Source organism: Triticum dicoccoides, chromosome 7A (genome assembly GCF_002162155.2).
Source record: "Triticum dicoccoides isolate Atlit2015 ecotype Zavitan chromosome 7A, WEW_v2.0, whole genome shotgun sequence".
Taxonomy (NCBI): Eukaryota; Viridiplantae; Streptophyta; class Magnoliopsida; order Poales; family Poaceae; genus Triticum; species Triticum dicoccoides.
This window is the reverse complement of record NC_041392.1, coordinates 647,113,309-647,133,175: the sequence shown is the minus strand read 5'-3', so window position 1 is coordinate 647,133,175 and position 19,867 is coordinate 647,113,309. Positions and strand designations below refer to the sequence as shown.

The following is a 19,867-nucleotide window of genomic DNA, read 5'->3' as shown; positions in this document are numbered from 1 at the left end:
TGTTCGATGCTCTACCTTCGAAAGTAAAAACACATGAACTAAAAGAGGATCTTCGCATGGAGATCTCCTTGATGACTGTCATATAAGCTCCACCCTCTCCTCTTTGTATGTCATCAATTACTGTTTTGCAGTCACTTGCCATCACAAAATTCTGAAGCGAGAGGTCTTCTGCTAAAGCAAGTGCTTCGCGGCAAGCTAAGGCTTCAACCACTCCAGGATCAGTAATTCCTGAAAATACAAGCGCCGAAGAGCCCAAGTACAAGCCTATACTATTCCGACATACTGCTGCTGCTGCTGTACCTGTGTCAGATAAGCCTGCATCAACACTGATTTTCATATGTCCGCTCGGCGGGGGCGTCCAAGTCAACCTCGAAGGCGCAGCCACTGATGGCCTTTTCATCGTCCTCTGGTTCAGCTTCCAGATTGTTTCCAGATCAAGCAAGAAGTGTTGAACAAACTTGTGCGTTGCCATCGGACTTTGGTAGACCTCCTCATAGATTGCTTTGCGCCTGGCTGTCCAGATCGCCCACAAGGTGACTGCCATCTCCACAAACTGTGCTTGCGAGAGTGATTCTTGAGCCTGAAATAACCCGTGTTTGGCATTTGGTTCACGAATATCTGCCATAACTTTCACTATCTCCTCATCAGCCAAAGACCATACACAACGTGTCATCGAACACTCCGTTAAAGAATGTTGCCGGGAGTCAATGCAACTGCATAGTTGGCAATTCTCAATGATACTCATATGTCTATGCTTTCTCACATCTTTAGTCGGTAAGGAATGCCTCGCGAGTCTCCACAGGAAGGTTTTGATTTTTGACGGGATACTAATATTCCAGAGGGAGCTCCATCCTTTCTCCTCCTGGGACAAATCTGATACTGATGTCCGCCCTCCAAGCAAATCCTCACCTCTTCTCTTTGTTTCTGCTAGCAGTTTATAGGCTGATTTCACTGAAAAGGAGCCTTTTTTCTCATACTGCCAAGCCCAAAAGTCTGACATGGGTATGGTGCATAATGGTATGTTCTTGATGGCCTCAACATCAATCGGTAAAAAGTACTGCTGTAGAATATCAGCTTTCCACGTTACTGTTGTGGGATCAATCAATTCCGCCACCATAGTGGGCGGGTTCGGCGACAAGCAGGCAATCGGCTTCATTGAAGTGTCTCTAGGAATCCAGTTATGTGACCATACCTGTGTGGACTTCCCATCTCCTATCCTGCTTATTATGCCTTGAGCTAGCACGTCTCTCCCCTCAACCAGCGATCGCCATACCTGCGATGGGTGAGAGCCCACAGCGGCATCCAAGAAGTTAACCTCCGGATAATAAATCGCCTTGAGTAACTTTGCACAAAGAGAGTCAGGCGTAACAAACAAACGCCATGCCTGTCGGGCTAATAATCCAAGGTTGAACAACTCAAGATCTGTGAATCCAAGTCCTCCGTACTTCTTTGGTTGTGTCATTGTGTGCCAAGAAACCCAGTGGGGCTTACGCTTGCCCTCTTTGCTGCCCCAAAAGAACTGTCGGATGAGTTTGTTTAGGTGTTCGCACAGCCCCCTCGGGAGTTTAAAGCATGACATAGAAAAAACTAGGACCGCCTGCGCTACGGACTTGATCAAAATTTCTTTCCCCGCAGCAGAGATTGCTTTTTCAATCCACCCCTTTACCTTGCTCCAAAGCCTGTCCTTTAGGTACTTGAAAGCCCCAGTTTTACTAGATCCAATATCAGATGGCATTCTCAGATACTTTTCGTTAAGAGTTTCAGTTTGTACATTCAGTATACCTTTGACCTCCTGTCTAGTAGATTCTGGACAACCTTTACTAAAAAAGACCGAGGACTTGCTACTGTTAATCCTTTGGCCTGAAGCTTGACAGTAAGCATTCAGTAAGTTTGACACCTCCCTCGCCCCTGCACCATTTGCCTTGAAAAACAGCAAGCTATCATCCGCAAATAAAAGGTGGTTAACCGGGGGCGCCGAAGGAGCCACCTGAATTCCACCAACTTGCGACGACTGATATCTGGATTTGAGGAGGCCTGAAAGGCCCTCCGCTGCTAACAAGAAAAGGTAGGGTGATATTGGGTCTCCCTGCCGAACGACAAGACTTGCCTGCTCCCTTAGCGTGCGCCCATCCGTGCTCCCGCATACGTGGCATGATTTCATTATAATAAAGTAAGGTCCAGCCCCACCCTCTTAAAATCAGGGGGGAATGATTAGATTAGAAAGAAAAAGAGAAAAAGACAGCCGTGGGTAGAGTGAGAGCACGGTTGGGAGCATGGGGAGGAAGCAGGCAAGCCGGATACCCTACTGAATACCTCTAGAAGGTTTAAATTCCTTAAGTTTTCTCCCACTGAAAAGAACAGAGAAGGAGATTTGGAGAGTGCGAGAGAAATTCCAAACTGGCCCAAAGTCTCGCGAAGCTTCACATCAGCCCACGTACGGAGCGAGCGACCGACGCGGGTTGGAATTGGTTGCCCTGAACTACAACCAATTGTTATTATATATAAAAAAGAAAAAGTACTTTTTTTGAGCTAAAAAAAAAAGTACTTGTGTTTCCCCTGAACTAGAACCCAAGCACCGTCGAAACCGAAAGAATCGAAACTACCAATAAGTTGCCATCACCGCACCTCGGCGAGACGGCGCCCGTCTCCCTCGTGCCGTCGTCGTCGCCGGCGATGGCATCCCAGCCACCGCCTCCGCCCCATGAGCTCGACCTAGAGGCCTTCCCCCCGTCTTCTCCTCCTCCCGCCTCCGACGCCGATCACCGCCGCGCCGTTGACGACCTGCTCCTCCTCCTCTCTTCGTCCGACTCCGACGGCGACGACGAGACAAACCCTACACCCAGCACCAACTACAAAACCCGTATCAAAGCCCCATCGCCGCCCCCTAATGAGCTCGATCTGGAGGCCTTCCCCCCGTTGTCTCAAGCCTCCTCCTCAGTCTCCGACGCCGACGCCGATCGCCGCCGCGCTGTCGACGACCTGCTCCTCCTCCTCTCCTCGTCCGACTGCGACGAAGACGACGAGCCAAACCTTGCACCCAGCACCAAACACAAACCTCTGACCCGTATCAAAACCACACCGCCGCCTCCTAAACCTTCTCCATCTCCTCTGCCGTTGCCTTCCGCGTCCCCCGGGAGATCCACATCCGCATCGCCGTCGGCGACGCTCTCCTACCTTGCCCCGAGAACCTTTTCAAACAACGCTGCCTCCTCGTCGAGGCCACTCCCCTCGCTCTTCCGGGGTGTCCGCCCCAGCCCCAAACCAGGCGCCGCCCTCGCTGCGGCCGCGGTGGCGTCCCGCGCTATTCTCACTCCGCACGCCGCTGCAATTAAGTCGCGGCGCACTGCCTCCGCGCCCATCGAGAAGCTCCTCGACCAAGGCTCCGAGGGTTTCCTTTCTACCCGAAATTTCAAAGGAGACGAAGTAGCTGAGAAGGTCAGTGAGGAAGTGGTTGCTAGGGTGACGGACGAAACTATCGGCGGGAATGGTGTTGAAGAGTTGGAAGAGAATTCCAAGCCCTCAGAATCGGTGGAAAATGTCAATGAGCATGAGCAACTTGAGGGCGAGAATTTGGCTGAAACCGATCAACCTGGGAGTCAAATTCGGTTTATTGTTGAGGAAAATGGTGATGAGCCAATTAGCAAAGGAATTTTTGTGGAATCTGGTGACATTCAGGATGGGTCACTTTCCCATCAAAAGACTGATGACGGGCTGGAAATTGAACGTTCTGAAACTGATTTGGAAGAGCAAATGAAATCTGAGAGGATCATCGATAAGGTTATCGAAGAGACGCTGGAGATCAGCAGGATGGCTGAGAAAAATGCGGAGAAAAAGCCAAAGGTCCCGATAAAACCATTGGAGTGGGCTGAGGAGCTCGAGAAGAGGCAGGCCTCATTTGGGCAGCACTGGGAGGAGGGAGCAGCAGCGCAACCAATGCGCCTGCAGGGGATTGGGAAGGGCCAACCAGCAATTGGTTACATGCAGATTGAGGTGGACAACCCAATAACTCGTGCCATGGCCTCTCCGTCTTTTAGACAGGAACATGGCTCTCCTCAGATCTTAGCAGTACATAGGAGCTATATTGCCATGGGCATGTCCAATGGATCTGTTATCATCGTCCCAAGCAAATACTCCATCCATCAAGCTGATGATACAAAAGCAAAGGTTAGTCATTGCCTCCTTGGTGCTGTTGTGCATATATTGTTTGTGCATATATTTTTCTCTTGAGTACTATATATGGTTTATTGCTATGCTTCAGATGTTGGACTTCAAGATGTTTCAGTATTAATTATGTGGTATAGACTTGAAGATGATTCATTAGATAACACTGAGTCGCAGACATTACATGGGGATACAATTTTGCAATAGTTGTAGGCATCACTAGGTGTTACAGTTTGCCTGACTTTCACACCTTCCTTGACTTGAAGAGAGAAATGGGAGGAAAAGGATGTGGTCATACAATTTTTACTGGGATGACCATAAATTGTATTTGTGCACCATAATTCTGAAGTTAGTCTTGTGGTCAGGGTTGTAGTTGCATCTCGCATAATTAAGTTAATCCAGATACAGTGTGTTGCAAATAATGATCTAACTTGACATACAAACATCTGCTGTCCTCATTACTGCCCTAGTGTACCAAACTTTGATACAAACATGACATTTACAACATTTAGGTAGAATTCCAAAAGCATACAAAATGTTAGATTTGGAGCAGAAACTAGAAGTACAATAAGGTGCCAACGAGGAATCTGCTAAAGTGACTCATTTGGCATCTGAGCCCTATTAACATGTCAGATATAATTGCGCAATGCTATGCATCAGTGATAGTAACCCTTGGAATAAATCTGCACAATAGCATTTGCTATTTTCGTCCATCCATCTAGTTGTAGTAGGGAATAAAGAAGAGACAACTGTATACAGTACAGAATTAAACAAAATACTCATCTGAATGAATGCAGGACTTACGCATCATCCTGTCAGATCTACGCGTTTTATATGGTATTGCTAGAAGTTGCCCTGTGGGGTTTATGTACAGACCGAAAAATTGTGGCGTCTATTCCTTGTTCTCATAATTACATCTAAAGTTCACTAAGGCAAGGCTGTGGAGTGTAGGGCAAACAGTACCACATCCTCCATAGTGAGGACCACTTATAGTCTTTAGCAGTTGATGGCAACAAAAGAAGATAAGGGTTACCTTGGTGTTTTTATTAGATTAGATGGCTCAGTACTCAAATATTCATATGTGATCCGTATTTTACCATCTTTCTGTGCCAGAATCTAATTACACCAACTTCGATTGACTTAACATAATTTCTATTGAGAAAGCTGGTTGATTGTATGACATTGATTAACGCGCCATACATAAATGGTAGGAATAATTAAGCTCAACCAGATGTCTCAAAGATGATTAAGATACATCTATGTTCTTTTAAGAACAAGAAACTAGAAGAAACTGTTTTTCTTTGTATGTTTAGCTTGCCCAAATCATCAAGGCACTTTTAACTTCTTGTTCTACAGTTCCTCAATCTCTGCACAATTGACCCTTGCTTTCTCTTCTCTTGTTTGCTTGTCGAAAAGTATTGTTTTCCAAGATAGTTCTTGAACTCGAAAAGTATCTCCTGGATTGGTGCTTACTGCACATTTCATGTATTTGCCAGTCATATAATAACTCAGTGCTTGCACATGAAGCTATTAATCTTATAGGCCAGTAACCAGTTGCTATTCAAAAATCTTGTTGGATGAACTCATATGTGGAAAATAGTAAATCTGTAATACTGGTTATGGTTTGAAATGAGGACAGCTATCCTAGATTAGTGGTTCTGAAGTCCTGAGAATTATATGTCACTTTGATTTTTTAGTCTATATATAAATACTGCTTTTCCAATTTCAGATGCTGTTCTTTTGGAACCAAGGTGAAAAAACTCAATCACCAGTGACTGCCATGTGCTTCAACCCGCAAGGGGATCTTCTGTTAGTAGGATATGGTGATGGTCATATGACAATTTGGGATGTACAGAAGGCTACTGCAGCAAAAGTCATATATGGCGAGCACACAGGAGCTGTAGTGCATGTTTGTTTTATCCACCAATCTAAAGCCATCACTGGTGATTCAAAAGGGCTTGTTCTTATGCACACATTCTCGATTATCCCCGTCATTAATCGCTTGACTGTCAAGGGAATCCAGGTACGTAGAAACATCATTTTCTACATTGCGCACATATTAACCCACTTGATCCCCTGTTAAATATGTCTGCTCTGACAAAACTTGCACTTTGCCAGCGCCTTTTTGATGGACATACTGGAATCGTGCTCTCGGCCTGTCCTCTTCTAGCGAATGAGTCCTTTGGTTCTGGCAACCAAACAACTTCCTCCAGTGGTGGTCATGGGAGCATGATGGGAGGTGTAGTTGGAGTAGATTCCAGATGGAAGTTTTTCAATGAAGGTTCTTCTCCAATGGAGGACGGTGTTACAGTCATGTTCATTATGCATCAACATGCTCTTGTGGTATGAATGATATATTTCATGATGCAGACATTTTTTTTACTGTCTGTTATCTTGTGAACTCATAATTATCGTAACCCTTGTACGGATTTATGATCTGTGTTTCTCCTGCTAGGTTAGACTCCATACCAATACTGACCATGTTGAACATATTGAGACCTTCTCTAGACCAGAAGGATCACGAGAAGGGTCAATTGCTTATGCTGCATGGAAATACACATCATCCTCGAGTGATTCATCGCCAATTGGTAAGTTTAGACCTCCTTAGACATTGACAAGGATCAGTAGTTTCTTATATTGGTAAATTATTGCTTCTTGGGCTAAAGATGACAACACTATATAGATGAAGAGCGGGTATCTTGGCTTGCGCTTGCATGGGACCGTCAAGTACAAGTGGTAAAATTTGTTAAATCAAAGATGATCAAACATAAGGACTGGAAGCTTGATAGTGTCGCTGTTGGTGTTGCCTGGTTAAAGGATAAGGCATGTAAAAGTCTCCCCTTTTGGTTATTCTTCTAGTTTATGTTCTTTTCTCAGTTGTAAAATCAAGTTATTCTTTCTTTTTTTCCATTCAGATGTTAGCTGTCCTTAACTTGAGAGGGCAGCTCTGTTTGTTCTCAAAGGATGGCAGTGAGCTTCGCAGGACTATCTTTATTCTTGATGGTTTGGTCTTCGATGACAGCATACTGTACCATACACATTTTTCTAACAGGTTCGGTAACCCTGAGAGGCATTTTAACAACTCGGTCGCAGTAAGAGGTGCTACAGTCTATATTCTTGGCCAAGCTTTCTTACAGTTTCGCGACTTCTTCCATGGAAAGAGCGGATTGAAGCACTAAAGAGGGCTGGTGATTGGATGGGTGCAATGGACATGGCAATGAAGCTTTATGACGGTCACACACAGGGTGTTGTTGATCTTCCGAGAAAGGTTGATTCTATAAGGGAAGCCATAGTGCCGTCTCTATTAGAGTTGCTTTTGTCATATATAGGTTATGTCTTCGAATATATTTCAATTGCATTGTCAAACCATACTGGAAAGGGGGAGCAGCAGATGGCCTGATAGACGCCGATAGTTCCCTGCTGACAGAGAGAGAAGAGCAATATGCCCGTGTAGCAGGGGTTGCAGTGGAGTTTTGTGTTCACATTGGACGGAATGACATCCTGTTTGACACAGTCTTTTCTAAGTTTGTTGCTGCTCAAAGTGGAGGTAGGCTTGTTATTAATTAACTCATAAGAACTAGCAATCTATCCATTTTGCAGGCGTTCTATAAATCCCTTTTGGTGGATGCTTTAGTGGGTTCTAGTTGCGTAGCCAGGCATTTTTTCCTTCCTTCTGTTGCGTTGACTCTATTTAATTTGGAATAATTTTACTTGCACTTTTGAAGATTGCACAGCCTTTTTAAGGAAAATTCCAGAGGATATTTATATTAATTTTCATGTGCAATAGTATGAGAAACATATTGCGTATGTCAAGTTATCTGTTTGCTGAAAGTTATGTCCACGGACATGTTTCTGTTATTAAATTGCTGCTAATTTGAGCAGGTGTGTTTCTGGAGGCACTAGAGCCATATATATTGAAAGATATGCTTGGTTCTTTACCCCCTGAGGTGAGTAACACCGAGGATATTCTAGTGTTAGCACATAAATTTGCAAATGGTTATATTCTTATGCCAATTTGATTTGTAGATCATGCAAGCTCTAGTAGAGCATTATAGTGGCAAAGGATGGTTGCAGCGAGTCGAACAATGCATTCTTCATATGGATATTTCATCACTGGATTTTAATCAGGTATACATAAAACTTGCATCCAACTAGTTTAAGATGTTTGGTGTTTCATTATCCACATTCGTTGTCCAAGAAAATTATTTTTTCAGTTTCTTCTTGTACTGTTTTTGTAGTTTGGACTAGTGTGTTGCACAATTATGCATCCAGATGATATTGTTCTACTTGTTCTGTATGCAGGTAGTCAGACTTTGTCGTGAGCATGGGTTATATGGTGCCCTAATATATTTATTTAACCAAGGCCTGAATGATTTCCGTACACCTCTAGAGGAACTTCTATCTGTTATCCAGAACGCTACTAGGAAAGATGCTACTTGGTATGTCATACTCTTGCCAGAAGGAGCTGTTTAAACTTACCCCTAATCACCTTGTTCATAGATGATATATAATAGTACACATTATGTTCTCAAGTTATTGATATATGATTTGAGCATACTTATGTTATTCTGAAGTTCCTGATTGAATACCTGTTCTGGTAAATTGATTAATTAGAATTTCATATTTTTCTTCCATTAGTTACATGTCTTATCATATTGCTGTTTACCTGAATCTTCATTTGAAATGCATCTTTATGTTTTCCATGGGATTTCCCTATGACATGCATGAGTGTGAACAAAAATGTTGATGTCAAACAAGGAAGTTCCCATGATTCAAAGGAAGTAGGCAAGAACCACATTAGTACTTGGTTAGAGTTGCTTGATGGTTTGATATTGCTAGTGGGCTAGTTTTGTGTACGCAATTAGTGTTTCTTTTAGAATATTATACTAGTGCTATACAGAAGGCCAGTTTCTTACCATATTTTCACTTTAACAGCTACAGAATGCTTGTTTATCTGAAGTATTGCTTCCAGGGCCTAACATTTCCTCCAGGTTAGTAGATTTACCATTCACAGTATCTTTTTTACTATTTCATTAATTCTATGCCTGTTTAGTGTTGACCGTACTATGTTTTTCCTGTGCTGTTGGACTTTTGGTGGGCCTTAACCTTGTAAATTGTGAAGTGTGTTAGAAAAACTATGTGCTTAAATTGTGATTTTCTAAAATTGGAGAGTTTAGATTACGATTAGCTGCTTGGTGTTGTGTCATCTTCATGAGAACATCTGCATACTTCCAGCAGGATTATGCTCAGAACCAGGAATACTGAACTGTTATATAGGGGATGCTCTTATAAGGCGATTCAACTCCATGATATGGTATCACATGATCTACTTTTTCAGGGCATGGAATGATTCCCCGAGCCCAACTTCATTCATTGAGAAGAGAACTTGTGCAATTCATGCTTGAGGAGTCTAAAATGCTCACTTCTGAAGTATTTAAGGGTTTCAGTTCTTCTTCTGGAAAATGCCCAAACATATGCTATCTACTATGGATGGATACGGAAGCTACTCTGGAAGTTGTCAAGTGTGCTTTTGCACAAGAGAATTTTCAACCTACTTGTACTCCTGATGCATCTGTGTCCAAGGATGAAGATGATACTAATATTGAAAGAACAGATAGTCAAAATGTCTTGTTACAAAGTGTAGTTGACACCATCATTCATATTATTGGTTTGGAAAATGAGGCAATCCATTCCGTTGTTGTGGGTACTGCTGACTCAGAAGAATCAGAACTTTGGCCTTCAGTGAAGGATTTTGGTTGTATAATTGAATTTGTGTCCTTTTCTATTTCCAGTAAAGGGGTAAAGCCATCTCAACGAGTTCTTAAACACATTCTTAAATACTTCACGTCATCCAACACTCCATCATATGATGATAAAAATGTGCTAGCTCAGAAAGAAGTTCTTCAGCTCTTCAATGTGGTTCCTCAAGCTGACTGGAATTCTGATTATGTGTTGCATCTTTGTTTAGATGCCCATTTTCATCAGGTTTGTCACTACTTACCCTTTAAAAGTTCACCTGTATAATATAGCACTGCTGCTCAGAAAGGTCTTTCAGCTCATTACTGTAAATGTTATTGTTACTCTACAGGCATGTGGCAGGATATATACAGCCAGAAATCAAAATTTGTCTGCTTTAGATAGTTACATGAAGGATATAGTGGAACCATACCATGCTTTTATCTTCATCAACAAAAAGTTATTTCAGTTGGCAGGCGATGAAGCTTTATCGTTTCGTTCCACAGTAATATTTCGTTTTGTCGAGTTGGTCAATCTAAGCAGGTGAGATTGCCGATTAATATTTTAACTAATGTATTCAGTTTTTTGCTTGCTGGTCTGTCTTCCTACTGAATATGTTCAATTTCTCTCTTGCCACATCATTTTTTAGGGAGTGTGCATTTGTCTTGTTCCTTGATCATTTTCAAAATGAGATCCAGCAAATATTGTCAGAGTTTCATTCTGATAACGGCAGCCACTTTCTTTTCTTGAAAACTGCAATGGAAGTACACTTGTCAGGAAAACTTGACTTCAGTGCACTAACTGCCCGGAACTATGAAATTGTTGCACGTCAGTACTTCTCTGGTGAAACCGAAGATTATCTGCAGAGATTATCAAATTTCTCAAAGTTGTTTGATCGCAATCTTGTTTCTATTATTGATGAGTTATTTGAACCCTATCTGAAGGTACGCTTATTGACAGATTTTCAACATTAGTTTATTTGATATGGAGCCTTTAAAACATAATAATGATATACCTTTGGGTGGAGCCTTTAGCCATCAATGTAGACTTCAGTAGATCCTTTGATTGCTATACCACTATATTGGCACAAAAAGGGGTACTGAGAGAACACTTTATCGCAAATGGTAGCGCAGTGATTTTCCATAAGCGTTGTATAGAATCAAGAAGCAGTTGCTTTTTTCCTTTTTGGAGCTTTGGAAATTATATTTAAAAAACTGTTGTTCATGAAATCAATACTTATTTGCAGTTTCTTTAGTTTCTACAAATGTTGCCGCTTTTGTGAAGAGGTGCATATAATTGACTTTACTAATAACAATGAATGACCTAAAACTCAGAAGTAACATTTTATTTTAAGTAATTTGTTAGGTTGAAGTATTTTATTAGTGGCAGCACATGTTTTGTTAGATTTTCATCCTTTTTTGTTAAATCGAATACACTTTTGGTGCACAGCTTCTATGTCAGTATGAACCAAGGTCAGTTCTTTAGTTTCTGGAGACTTTTGATAGCAACAGATTGGACGGGTGTTTGCAGCCCTGTCTAGATTATGGAGTTACAGATGCTGCTGCATTTCTGCAAGAGAGGCGTGGTTATGTTCAGAGTGCGCTGGCACTTGTTCTAGCTGGACTAGATGAGAAAATTAGCCAGTTTATCACTTCAGTGGAAAATGCGTTTTCTCATATATCCTCAAAGAGTATCTCTGAAATTGAGCAACCAGCCATTGTTCTAAAAATGAGTGAGGTTCTTTTTCTCGTACCTATTGAAATACTAACCTAGATTTGTATCCTCTATTATGTAGTTGGTAACATATTTGATATTCTCATCAAGGCTCATCCGGTGCTTGATACATTACGTTCCTCTATTGGATTATGCCAAAGGAACTCACAGCGCTCAGACCCAGGGAAGTCTCAATCACTTTGGTTTCAACTGCTTGACTCGTAAGTTGTACTAATATATACATGATTACATATGCACTTTCATACTTTTAGTTTGTTGAGATCTATCAGAGATCAGCAAACAGGCTATAGCTGCCAAGTAATGCTGTTATGTTGTTGATGCAGTTTCTCAGAAGCACTGAAAAAATTGTATGGAAGCAAGGATGTAAATGGAAAAGGTTGTCCGTCCAAGGGGGATGAAACAACAAACGGACATCCAACAGGCAAAGGATTCTCACAACAAATGGCGATTTCAGCTTATCAAAGGTGTTTGAATACTCTGCGGAGAGTATTCTCACAATTCATTGGAGAGATAATCGAGGCAATGGCTGGGTATATACCCCTACCCAAAATTATGTCAAAGCTGTTATCTGACAATGGGAGTCAAGAGTTTGGTGATTTTAAGCTTGTCATACATAGAATGCTGTCTATGCATCTTTATGAAAAAAGAATACTGGTACATATCGATTTCTGTTCCTTTTGTCATTTACTTCATAAGTATAGCACACACGAAATTTGATACTTTACACAACACCAACATTTGGCAAATAGGCCATTATTAATTACATAACAAATTACATACTCCATTGAAATAGAGCAGAGTTGTTGATACATACTCTATCTAGTTCACTTGTCCTGAAGCTTAGAATGATTAAGCTGATTGAACTAAACCCTATGCTTTTTAATAATATTAGCAAAATTCATATGAACCAACTGCTAAAGTGATTATACACTTTTTGAATCAACTAACATTTTTTTTGCTGTTCTTACTAAGGTCCAGATAGTGATGCCTTGAGCTTTTAATTTGTTCAATTAACTGTTGTTTCCTCGGTAATTTATTGTAATAATTTCTTACTCTATATTGAAGACCAGTTAACTATGGTGAAATGGTAACATTTTGGTTATTTTGCTATGTATTTTATCTAATAGTAAAAAATTAAGCTCCTCTGATTTGCCATGGATTTTATGTATTTTGTTATGCTTGCAGGAAACAACTAAGTCAGTTATTGAGGATGATTCGTTCTATACCTTGAGCTTATTAAAGAGAGGGGTTTGCCATGGATTTGCTCCACACACTTTTGTTTGTTGTGTATGTAGTTGCTCAATTTCTAAAGGTGTTATTTCAGCAGTTCGAGTATTCAGTTGTGGGCATGCAACACATCTTCATTGTGAAGCTGAACAGAGCAAATCATCAAGCAGGGATTTTAAAGATGGATGTTCAGTTTGTCTCTTGGTGAGTGACACACAAACCGGGAAGAAATCACCTATAATATCTGAGAATGGGCAACCCAAGTATCCCATGGTTGAAAATGAAGTAGCATATGCCGTCTATCATAATAACGAGACAAATCATGTTGAGAGATCTCGTGGGCTTCAGCAGATGTCACGGGTAGGAATATTTTGAGATATATTTCTTTTCTGCTAGTATAATGAAGTATAATAAATTTCTCTATTGTGACTAGATGCTTTCCAAAAAAGACTTGCGTGATAGTTGAAAGCCATCAAATTATAGATTGTGCTATCTCTCTTGTAATGAATATATATCATACCCTTGTTTTAGTCCTCTATATGTTAGATATTAGATCATCTGTGTATTTACCTATGCTATTAATCTCGTATGTGCGCGTATTATATTTGCCTTTGGTCAGTGATATACTTAAGTGTCCATTTCAATACTATACATTTAGTTAACAAGAAATCTAAGTTAATCTTGTAGTTTCTCAATGGTGATAAAATGGACATGGCCTATATAATGTACTTCTATATAGTACTCCCTCCGTTCTTTTTATAAGACGTTTTGAACAGCTGACATTGAACTGTTTTGGGCGCTGTTTGAATTGTCTAAACGTCTTATAAAAGGGTAGAGAGGGAGTACATGCTAAAGTTTTTGCCATATTTTCTTTTGTAGTTTGAAATACTAAGAAGTCTCCAGAAAGCTGAGAAGTCTCTTCATATTGAAATTGTACCTCCGTTGAAACTTTCTCCACCAGCTATATATCAGGAGAAGATACAGAAGCGAGTAAGTTTGGCGGGAGAATCCAGCAGACACCAATTGGAAGTGAAAAAAACACAGAAAATATTGCACTTGAAAGAGGCAAAATCAAATAAGAGAATAAGTTGGGTGGGAGAATCCATCAGACATTTAGCTAGAAGTGAAAAAACCACAGAAAATAGGAAATTGGCTTCCGCCGAAGTCAAGCATATTCGGTAATTCTCTAATTTTCTTGATTAACTGAATAAACAAGAGCATGACAGTATTAATCTTACCTTGGATTCTTATTTGTCCATTTCATCTTTTAAAATCTTATATGCAGGTTCTGACAAGACTCAAGTACGCAGTGGCAAAAAGGTGCAAACGCCTGCGAAATCTGCTTCGACCATTCGCATAATGACCTCAAACTAGGCTGCTGCTGCTGCTGCTGCTGCTGCGACTGCTAGAGCGAGGAAAACGATGCTGATCCAGAGCTGGTCAAACTCCGAATAAGACGTACAGGAAGACTCCAAAGCTGGCACGCTTATGGCGTGCGTGTAAGACATATAGGAACACGGTGGCGGGAACAATAATTAATATACGTACATGAAGCTCCAAATCAGAACAGATCCGTATGGTTTTTTTAAGAGGTAATATCACTGAAAGTCACAAAACTTGTGTTGGATGTTCAGTTTGGTGCTAGAATTTTGAAAATACGGATTTGTGGTCATCTAACTTAACTAAACATTCAGATACGGTCGCAACACGCGTATACAGACGCATTAGTATGTACGGCCCCATCTGCCACTGAGTGAGTGATGCATTCTTGCACAGAACACCCTTGTATTACTTTTTTTGAGAAAAGCCAAACACTACGATGAATTTTTGCACGACCCGTCACCTTTTTTATTTGTGAGAAAGACAGACCACTGTACTACTCATAAAAGAGAAAATTAACACAAAAGGTGGTTATTAACATTCAGCTACCACCGTATACAGACGCATTAGTATGTACGGCCCCATCTGCTCATAAAAGCCAGGTTTCCAACATGCAACCAAAAATTATTAAACGAATCATTATAACTGCTACACCATTCACGTTGTATTCTCTACAAAGGATAACAAAATCTATTGAACCAAGCGGCGTGTAGACCTTAAACAGGCTGCAGGTACTGCAGCCTATTTTGCACTCGCTATTTTCTTTAAGATAACTGTAAAATGTAGGTTATGCTCATATATTTGTGTGCTAAAAATATACATGCAAATGATGATAAGTAAATAAGACATTTAAATATTCTTCATAATTGACTTACCATCTACAATTATGATCTTAGTAATAAAAATAATGTTTAAATAATCATGTATTATAAATAATGTAAACACCAATGAAATAACCTACATTTATTTTGTTCATGAATTATTATTTTAAAATTTATATATAGTAAAAAATATTTATGAAATTTAAAAAATGTTTGTATAATTTAAAATATACAACAGTCTAGTGTTCGTATAATTAAAATATTCCAAAACCTAAAATTTGAACTGCTGGTATGGATATTTAATCTTGTCCAATATTGAAATTACATAATGTTTTAGGATACATTAAACATATTAATTAAAAAACTAAACTGTTGATAGGGATATTCAATGGTGTCATGAGTAAAAAATCCATATTAACTAAACATTTTATTTTTTGTATATGTTAATCATATTTATTTAATAAACAATTGAAATGTCCATAGTAACTAAACATTTTTTTATATAATACACATGTTTATATTTAAATTTTTATTTACTAATCATTGTTTGTAAGTATATTTTTAACACACAAATATTTGAGCATAACTTATTTCCTATGTTTTACAGTTTATCTTAAAGAAAGTAGCGCGTGCAAAAGAGGCTGGAGTATGTGCAACCATTTAAGCTCCACAATAGGCTTGGTTCAATAGACATAGTTAACCATTTTAGACAGTAGAACTGGACTTTTGTAGTGGCTGTAGCGGGGCTCGTTTGTTGATTGTTGGACGCGTTTGTTAATTTGCTCATTTATGAGCACTCCATAAATAAAAAATGTGATGGTTTTTCGTGCAAAAAATCATCGCAACATTTGACCCCTTTTCAAAAATAATAATACAAGGTTGTTTTGGGCAAAAATACATCACGCACTCACTGACAGCTGGGGCCGTACACCCAGATTCGTTCACATACGCGTGTTGTGACCGTATTTACACGCTTGAGTCAAGTTTGATGACCATAAATCCGTATTTTCAAAGTTCTAACACTAAACTGAACATCCAGCGTAAGTTCTATAACTCTCAGTGATATTAGCTCTTTTTTTAATAAAAGAAGGCCTTCCACCCCTCTGATTTTCATTAACGAAAACCACAGCGTTCACGGGCTACAAGATACTACTGACACAGATCCAACAGAAAGGATCGAGAGCCAAACTAGCCCCCAACCACCAGCAAACTCCCAGGTCTAAACATTCATCCAGGACTGTAAGTCTCAAACTCTTGCAAAAGACAGGGCAAAGAAAACAGTGAATCGCAGATCCGGACGTATATATGAATTTCAAGGATCAAGGAGTATATAAAAATAAGAAACGTAACATGTAAGCCGGGTGACTCGAAGAGTACCTAAGATCGCCGAACACACCGTGCCCAATGACAGGACACACAAAACAGACCCAACTCATGAAAAAAAAGAAAACAAACAGCGAATGATTTTCGGCCGGTCGCACGGTGGCAACCAGCTAGACTGCGCGCGCATAACGTCGTGCTTCGTGCGCTTGTGCTTAATTTTTGTCTGTTTTTTTTTGGGTAAAGCATTTATTCAATAAAACAACACACAGGTCCACAAGTTTCCAAGTCGTGAAAGCAGTCCCATCTGCTTCAAAACAACAAAACTTAACCTTAAACAAAACCCGGAATCTCATTTATAACAATCTGCAGGATCGAATCTGGTGGCACAGTAGGCCATACATTATTCCTAGCAATGATAATCCTCTCCTTTGCTAATTTATGCGCTGCACCATTAGCAGTTCTTCTCACCCAGCTCACTTTGTAGTCCTGAGTCGTTCGTAGGAGTGCCTTTACTTCCTCCACAAGTGGCCCGACCGCGGAGAGATTCTTCCTTTCTTCAGTGATCATTGCCACCACCTCCTTACTATCCAGTTCGAGATGTATGCGCTGGAAACCTGCAGGATTGCAAAGCGGACCACCTGTCTACTAGCCATAACCTCAAGTATTTGAGGGTCAGAGATGCCAGGGAGAAACGCCGTCGCCCCTCCTCTGTATGCACCATTGTGATCCCGTAGAACCACTCCTCCACCCCCGCTATGACCTGTCTTCGTTGTAGCTCCATCCGCGTTGGCTTTTATCCAACCCGTAGCCGGTGGCCTCCACGCCTCAACCACATTTGGGCCTCCTCGCGTGGTAGTTCTGTGGTGCACCTCCTTCCATTCCTTGATGTGAGCCATCACCTTGCCGGCCACTATCCTCACCTCCGCGATTCGCTTGCCGTCTCGCGCCTCGTTCCGCGCAAGCCACAGTCCATATAGCGCCTGAACCATCGTCTCTCTCTCCTCCTCACCTGCCTTGGCCATCCACTCTTGCATCCATGCCGATATGGCGGCGAAGGACTCGTCCATCTCCGGCGCAGTGAAGACGGGGGCATCCAGATCTTCCTTCATCAGTCGCCAGAAGAGTTTTGAGTGTGGGCAGCCCCAGAATCGATGAAAGGTGGTCTCCTCCCTGCCACACGCGACACAAAACACCCCGCCCTTAATCCTTCTCCAGTGCAATTCAGCTCCAACAGCCAACCCATTGCGCATTAACCTCCACGTGTGGATCTTCGCTTTGCCCGGAGCGTTTGTGCCCCAGAGTGCTAGCCATGTGCGGTGCTTCTGAAGCGATGATGACGAGCCCGGCTGTCCGGATTGAGCGCTCTTAATGCTCATTCGCAGGTGGTACGCCGACTTTACTGAGAACTGTTCGTTCTTCGTAAAATTCCATGCCAGATAGTCGGCCGTGCCTGGTCCTCCCATCACAATCTGTTTTATATCGCATGCGTCATCAGGTGAAAACATCTCCTGAATCTTGTGTTCGTCCCATCGATCACCTGTTGGACCAAGCAGGTCGGCCACCTTTGTGACGCCCTGGTCGTGGATTTGTCCTAACGGCTTAAGACGTGCTTGCCTCGGGATCCAGTTGTCATGGTGCACATTGACAGAAGTTCCATCTCGGATCCTCCATACCAGCCCCTCACGCAGCAGGTCCCTCCCATAAAGAATGCTTCTGAAGGTGAAGGAGCCCCCACTTGGGCACGTGGCTGACATGATAGACCCCTCAGGGAAATAACGTGCCTTAAGAACACGGGCGCATAGAGAGTCAAGGGTCTGCAGAATCCTCTAGGCTTGTTTGGCAAGCAAAGCTTGGTTAAACGCCTCCGGATCACGAAATCCCATACCCCCTTCTCTCTTAGCATGGCACATTTTGTCCCAAGAAATCCAGTGCACTTTCCTCTCACCATTTGCTGCACCCCACCAGAATTTTGAAGAGATTGATTTCAGGTTCCCACACATCTTCTTTGTGAGTTGAAAACAACTCGTGGTGTGATTTGGAGTAGACTGGAGCATCGATTTAACCAGGACTTCTCTTGTCGCCTTAGATAGTCCTTGACCTTTCCATCCAGACACCTTCCTAGTTGCACATTCCCTTACATATTTGAACATACCCTCTTTTGACTTACCAACCAGTGTTGGGAGTCCCAGGTACCTTTCACTCAACGCCTCGGAGTTGATCCCAATAGCTTGTTTGAGTCCCACCTTGTCCTCATCTTTGCACCCTTTCCCAAAGAATATGGAAGATTTCTCAAGGTTTACTTTCTGACCCGAGGCCATCTCGTACTCGGCCAAAATGTCCCTCAATGTTCGTAATGTCGTTTGAGATCCTTCCAGAAATATTATACTGTCGTCAGCAAAAAGCAGGTGTGTTGCATGGGGGCCAGTGCTCCCAAATGACACTCCTTTGATCTTGTTCTCTTGATGTGCATGCTTAAGAAGAGCAGAGAAACCTTCCACACAAAACAGAAACAAATATGGGGAGAGCGGGTCACCCCGAGGCCATCTCGTACTTAGCCAAAATTCCCCTCAATGTTCGTAATTTTTGTCTGTTAGGAACAGACGAGTCACGATCTGAGACATCAAACCATGGGCTGTTGCTGACTTGGACGTCGGTCTAGCCCACATTTCTCCACCCGGCCATGTCTATATATAGGAGGCGTCGGCCAACCCTAGCCACCATGAAGAACAGATTACATCTGCTACCTCCATGCGCACTGCCCATTGCTGTTCCATTCGCTGATGCTACCGCCGACGGTCCCATCCCGTCCACCGCATGCCTGTCTGTACGGGGAGCGGGCCTCCGGAACCTCGCACCTTGAGATTATGTACGGGAGAGGGGCGATTAGGTTTTCGGGGAGCGTCTCTTACGTGGTTTCTTGCGGCCGTTTGTCCATGTCCACTGCATTGTCTACGTCCACATCGCCTTTGTCATCACCTTGTCCACCGCTACCGAAGCCGACTGACTCGTTGCTGAGAAGGTCGCGCAGAGGAGACCACTGCTGTCGCCGCCGCTTCATCCTGGCCTATTGGATGGTATAACACGTTTATCCCACTCCTACTTTTTTATGTGTTTGCCCTAGTTACTTGTGTAAATCTTTCTGCAATGTGTCTAGTATGTGCGTATATGATCAAATGTCAGTATATGTTTAATATTGTCATTGCCATGCTCATGATTTATTTCTGGATTAAGTTAATTGAAGATTTGCGAAATTCCTCAACAATTCCAAAAACCTAATATGTGTAGGCAATTTTCGATTCAAGGCTTTCCCATTGCATTGAAACCGACCTTGTTTACGAGGCCGTGCTAAGTGTGGGCAGACTAAAACCACTCACAACGATGAACGTGTTCTGCGCCATGATGTCTACTACACAACCTTCTTCTTGTAGACGTTGTTGGGCCTCCAAGTGTAGAGGTTTGCAGGACAGTAGCAAATTTCCCTCAAG

General features: G+C 41.9%; 1 pseudogene; it reads left to right on the top strand.

Annotated features, from left to right (window-relative positions):
• Positions 1–2,273: 2,273 nt before the first annotated feature.
• LOC119333785 lies at positions 2,274–14,222 on the top strand (annotated as a pseudogene).
• The last annotated feature ends 5,645 nt before the right edge of the window (positions 14,223–19,867 follow it).